We start from the raw sequence: 6,717 nt of genomic DNA, 5'->3' as shown, positions 1-6,717 counted from the left end.
GATCTGACCTAACTGACTCCATGTGGCTTCTGACCTCCAGGCTATCCTTGTTCATTCCCGGGCATAGGCTGAACTAACTTTAGAAGGAACTTAGTTGATAGTTTAGCTTTGAAACAAAGATGATTCCCAAAACAAACCCCCTTACTGTCTGTGGACTAGACTGCCTAAAGCCATGAGATTCAAAGTTTTGGTAATCTTACTAAATTCAAGATGTCACTACTTTCATTAAACCAATATCAATGTCTTATTTACTAAAAATTACATGAGCAAAGATCATCCTGTTTTGGGCTGTGTTTATGGTTTTGTAACCTTTATGCCAAATTTTGATATCTTATAGTATTTGGTAGAGATAAGTATGAAATTGCTTGAATAATAAATGCAAATAAAAATGCATACTGGCAATTCTTAAGACATTTCTAATGTCACTTTAACAATAATTTTAAAGCCAGCTTGTTTATTAAAGATTTTACTTAATCATGTAAACTTGAAAAAGCATTTGACTAGTCTTTTTTTTCCTGATAAATTTAACTCAAATGCTTTTGTTTTCTTAAGCCACTTAATTTGAACTCTTTTACATATTTTTACTAGTGAAACATTGTGTACACAACACAAAAATACATAGTCTTAGTAGGCATACCAATAGAAACACATCTTGTAGATTCTTAAAACCTCCTTTTTTTCCCTATCTTAGACTTGAAAACTCTTGATAACCTGTTTTGTTGCCCTGGCAGTTGTCAGCTAAGCAGCCCTAAATATGCGTATTGAAGGAAACAACTCTTAGATAAAAAAGTCAGATAGCAAATTTGCAATGTTAAGTACAGAGAGAAAATGTCTGGTGGTGCTAGAGAAAAATTAAAGATGAATGCCAAATCAAACATAAAATTATAGAAATGAGTCATAGGATTGTATAGGGAGATGAATTTTATTTAGATAGGGACTATCTATCTTTTAACTGGATCTCTGAGCTTTGGGCAAGCTCAAAAGCTTGCCCAATGTGTGGCAAGCCCACATTGAATCCTGGGTCTCCAAAAAGGAAGAATTATTATCAGGCCATGTGATGCTTTTACAGTGCAGTTAATTTTCTTTTGTTTTTTTTTGAGATGGAGTTTTGTTCTTGTTGCCCAGGCTGGAGTGCAATGGCATGATCTTGGCTCACTGTAACCTCCACCTCCCAGGTTCAAGCGATTCTCCTGCCTCAGCCTCCTGAGCACCTGGGATTACAGGCATGTGCCACCATGCCCGGCCAATTTTGTATTTTTAGTAGTCTTGAACTCCCAACCTCAGGTGATCCACCCACTTCAGCCTTCCGAAGTGTTAGGATTAAAGATATGAGTCACCACGCCCAGCTTAACTTTTTTTTTTTTTTTTTTTAATGAGGACATTTCTAAGTATCTAAGCTAGACTCTTCCTTAAAAACCCAGGAGTAGCCTCTCTTGCAACAACTATTTTAGTCAAAAAATTAGGTAACACAATACAAAATCAAGCAGCTTAAGAGCTGAGACAAACTTGTCTATTTACACTTTTGGGGTTCCATAAGGGAAAACAGAGGTTGCTACTCAGTGAGAGTCTGGTGCCTTCTCCATTTTCTTTAAGGAACTCCAGGCTATTATAAATTATTTTAGGTCTCTCATGCAGCAGAGGGTGAAAGAGAAAGGAGAGACAGCAGAAGTAAATGAAGAAAACAGTATTCAGTCAACTGAGAAGAAAAAAAACTTTGCTGAAAAAAGGCAAGGTCTTAGGGGAGAAAAAAAGCAAAAACATGAATTTTAAATACAAACTCACACACACACATACAGACACACATCTTGGATGTTAGCTTAAAAGCTAACTTATTAAGCTGACTTTTAACCACTGAGTTCCTTTAAAAAAATATTTTTAAATCTCATTACCATATTTCAGCTAGGACAAATTGCTGCTATTTCAGAAGTACCAAGTATCAAACCAGAAAGGGCTTGATTTAGGAACCAAATCCAGGCTGTCATGGTGGAAGAAAAGGGAGAAGAACTTTAGCTATCCAACTGCAGTGTGGGGAGATAGCCATTGCTCTTTCAGTTTGGCCTGGCTAGCAAAAACTTGGCATTGTTATGTAAATAAAGACCCTTAAGTAGTCAAAATAAAAAATCTTTTCCCCCCTTTTGCTGGCTGTTTTCTGCCCCCACCACACCACCATTTTTTGTGTGTGTGGGAATTTAGCCACTTCAGAGGCCTTTTTCCCCATAATTTGGAACTTTCCTTAGGATTTGATCTAGTCGGATAGAGTTGGTCAAGTCCAATGGGAAAAAGACTGAAACAACAGCAAAATGTAAACAACCAAACAACAAAAACAAAAACCAGTTAAGCAAAACAAATGATTGCTCAACTTATATGATTACTGAGCGCTGTAATGGTAAGGAGAAATTAAGACCAGTGGGTTGTTTATTTTAACTTTAACCAAGACAAACCCCAATTCAGTTACTTACTTAGGGATGGGTCTGAGGCTGAAGACTGCTCTCTACCATCCTCGAAGCAGGAAAAAACTCAAACTTGTCTTTTCTTAGAAGAGAACTCAAACTCCATAAAGGAATTACTTATCTTCCATCATCATGGAAGCAGGAAAACTTGTCTTCCTTGTGTTGCAAGCAAATAAAACTCAAAAAAAAAAAAAAAAAAAAGAGTGTATGCAAAATAAACTTTAGATCTCGATCAAATTTTAGGAAATCAGGGATTTTCTGGAGGGAGTGCTTCCAGGCCTCAGCAAATTGTCCTGTTGTCCTACTGGTTTGAGTCATAAAGATAGCTCAGGCTGCTACCAAGCAATGATAGGAGATTTGTCAAAGGTCAGGGGCATCTTCACTCACAATCCCTCCATGGTTATCAAAATGTGAACCCTGAATATCTGAGACAGGTCTCAGTTAATTTAGAAAGTTTATTTTGCCAAGGTTGAGGACAGGTACCTGTGACACAGCCTTAGGAGGTCCTGAAGATATGTGCCCAAGGTGATCAAGGCACAGCTTGGTTTTATACATTTTAGGGAGACATGAGACATCAATCAACACACGTAAGAAGAATATTGGATCAGTCTGGAAAGGCAGGACAACTCGAAGCAAAGGCCAAAGGCAGGACAAGTTGAAGCAGGGAGGGGGCTTCCAGGTTGTAGGTAGATAGATAAGAGAGAAATGGTTGCATTCTTTTGAGTTTCTGATTAGCCTCTCCAAAGGAAGCAGTCAGATATGCATTTATCTCAGTGAGCTGAGGGATGACTTTGAATAGAATTGGAGACAGGTTTGCCCTAAGTAGTTCCCAACTTGACTTTTCCCTTTAGTTTAGTGATTTTGGGGCTCCAGATTTGTTTTCCTTTCACAAGGATAAGACAAGGATAAGACAAATAACTGCTACAAGATTGAAAGTGAATGCAGCTAAAAGAGTTACAGACTGAGGTGGCAGATTTAGAAGACTGGCCTAATTGGTGTTTCTGAAGTGGAGGCATGGGAGGATGGCATCCTGGAGGAAGAAAGCAGTTAGGAAGGACTTGGATAAAGACAGTGTCTTTATGTCCATCTCCTTTGCACCCTCCCTTCCCTACTCCCATAGCCCCAGACCTCTTCAGACACATGGGAATGAAAGGCCTAAAGATTTTTTTTCCCCAAGGAGTTTGAAAGGAAGCCTTCTAGTCTTGCCCTACAGGCCTGTATAATGTTGGTCTCTTAGGCAAGTACCAGTGGTCAAGGAGATCTGCTATAGTAACTCTGCAGCCTGGGGTTTAGGATCAATGGTATGTTGGGAAGTGTTTAACAACTGGCTTCTCAGGGGAAAAAGTGGGATTTGTAGCATTTGCCAATTTCTGTCATGTAAATGTTAAATACTCCCATCATGGCCAATTTCAAGCTGCTAAGGTGACACCAAACCTAGAGTTGGGAAGTGATACACACAATCTGCTCTTGAGAGCCAGTGCCAGCCTGTTCCAGCACACTAATGGACTGGGGGCCACCTACAAGCCTTTCTTTTTTTTCTTTTCTTTTTTTTTTTTTACAGTTGAAGTTTTCTGTGGGATTCTTAAGCGAAAAAGCAAAAAACTAGGACTACTGGGTGGAAGCTTCCAAGAATGTTGGCTTCCACAAATCATACTGGCAAGATGGCCAGGGGTGAGTAGCTAGTAGGCTCAGGACCTGGGAGTTGACGGAAGCCTAGCCTTTGGCTCTGGTCACATGATGACTTGTTTTTTGCCCTAAAAATGTGGGTAGCTGCCAGATTTCAGCCAAGGGGCGGAAAGCAGGGTGTATGACAGATAGATCATCAGTGCTGGGCTATATTTCTCGCAGGAGAAGGTATGTAGGACCTCTGAGGCACAAGCAACATCCACCCCGCTCATCCTTCCTCTGACTTCCTCTCCCTGTCTGCCAACCAGGCTGTGCTCCAGCCTCGTTGCACCCCACCAGCCTTGAGTCATGCCTTCTGCCACCTCCTTGTCCAGGTTTGTCATCTTTCACAAAGATCAGTGCATTGATAGCTTCCTCTCCTCTCCAAGCCTTCTGCAGGCCCCAGCCTTACCAGCCCAAGTCATGGCACACATACAGAGGGGGTGAACTTCCTGGACCTAACCTCTGATAACTCTTGTCCCTCTGCTTTAGGCCCTCTCCATGGCCCCCTGCAGCCTAGAAGACAAAGTTTAGTCTCCTTACCCCTCTATTGAAGCTCCATGCTAACCCTGCTCTTGACACTCCAGTTTCCTGACATGTTCCTCTCCTTTGTGTTTTCTGCTTGATAACGTCTCAGATATCTGTTTCTTCTCTAAACTAAGCCCCTCACTTTCACCATATCCAGATCATTGCTTGCTCCTATCTTATGGGAACTTTGCCCAGGATAATATCACTTAGAACTTCTCTATGAACCCCCTCAGTATTTCCCGGGCAAGCCCCACTGCTCAAAATGTACCGAGATAATCCTACTTGTCCCTTCCCAGGTTAATTTCATTCAGTTTGTTCCAAGCTAACCCCCTAAATATGTTTCAGCCCAACTTAACCAAGGCTTTCCCATTTTCCCGGGTTTTCACTAGTATGTCACATAGAAATACTTCAGTTTCAAGCAGCAGAAAACCCAACTCAGATTGAATTTAAACAAAGTGGATTTGTTGGCTCATGTAATAAAAAGGGTCAAAGCATTGGCCTGGGCAAAGCATTCATGACTAAATCCTCAAAAGTAAATGCAACAAAAACAAAAATTGACAATTGGGACCTTCAGAGGGAAGCAGAAGAAACTATCAATGGCCGGGCGCGGTGGCTCAAGCCTGTAATCCCAGCACTTTGGGAGGCTGAGGTGGGGGAATCACGAAGTCAGGAGATCGAGACCATCCTGGCTAACACAGTGAAACCCCGTCTCTACTAAAAATACAAAAAATTAGCCAGGTGTGGTGGACAGCACCTGTAATCCCAGCTACTTGGGAGGCTGAGGCAGGAGAATGGCATGAACCTGGGAGGCGGAGCTTGCAGTGAGCAGAGATTGTGCCACTGCACGCCAGCCTGGGTGACAGAGTAAGACCCCATCTCAAAAACAAAACAAAAACAAAAACAAAAAAAACTATCAGCAGAGTAAGCAGACAACTTACAGAATGGGATAAATATTTTCAAGCTATGCATCCAACAAAGGACTAATATCCAGAATCTATAAGGAACTTAGAGATTCTTGCTCTTATCTCTGCTGGGAGGCTGACTTCTGCAGACTGACTCGCCAGGCTCCTTGCCATTTCACTTCTGATTGGCTTGGCTGATTGGAGACACTCGTAAGAGATTGGGGATGGGAGATGAAAGAGTTTAGGATATTTTTGCTCTGTTCTTTCCCTGTTCCAGCATCACTTCTCTGGCACTGACTGTGTTCCCCATAAATACAACTCCCACCAAGTTACAGGAGCATGATTTCCTTCCCTTGTTCCTTTAGTCTTGGGGTATTGATGTATTTCTTGTTGTTTCTAGTTTCTGCATGCCACATCATATCTTGTTTGATTTCTTAAATCTGCCTGCCTCTTCAGGTAGCATACCCTCCCCAGGCAAGGCAGTGACCTGAGCCAAACTTGTTCTTCCACAGAAGCCTGGGCTGTGGCATTGGGTGCTGCCACTGTCTTACTGTGCAACTTTGGGTATTTCTCTACCTTTCTTTGAGCCTAAGTGCCTCCATCCAGCCAGGAGGGACTGAATTTCATGACTTCTTCTCATTACCCTGAAAGTTCTATGTTCCTAAGTGTCAAAATGACACTATTGTTTTAGGGGTGGAGTTGGCCCCTTTCTGACCTGGTCCCCTTTCCCTTTTGGGGCTAGAACCTTGTCTCTGAAGGTGACTCACAAAAAAGAATTCAAAGCATTGCGAGCCTAGCATAAGTGCCAGCTCTCCCAAGGGTTCACATTGAAGGGGACACTGGAAGCTTTCTTGAGAGAAAGCATAGGCAAGCTGAGCCTCAGCTTCATTATCTGGGAAAAGGGTATAAAATGTGAGTGCCTCCGACCTCCTTTGCTGTTTGGGTTAAATGAGCTAGTATGTAAAAAGTGCCTGAAACATTCACAGTGCTTGTATGAGAAGGCAGTGGTTATTATGCTGATGATTACACCAAGAATTGCCATCTGTTTGTTTTAAGGAATCAAGGTGGGATGCCCATTGCCTGCTTTTTTTTGGAGTTCACTATTAGGTTTCTCTTTAGCTGAATTTTGGGAGAAGGCCACTAGGCTCTCTCTTCTGTTGTTTGTGGCTTTG

This window comes from Rhinopithecus bieti, unplaced genomic scaffold, assembly GCF_001698545.2.
Source record: "Rhinopithecus bieti isolate Rb0 unplaced genomic scaffold, ASM169854v2 scaffold_12155, whole genome shotgun sequence".
NCBI classification, from domain to species: Eukaryota; Metazoa; Chordata; class Mammalia; order Primates; family Cercopithecidae; genus Rhinopithecus; species Rhinopithecus bieti.
The sequence above is the reverse complement of the archived record's forward strand: the minus strand, read 5'-3'. Positions refer to the sequence as shown.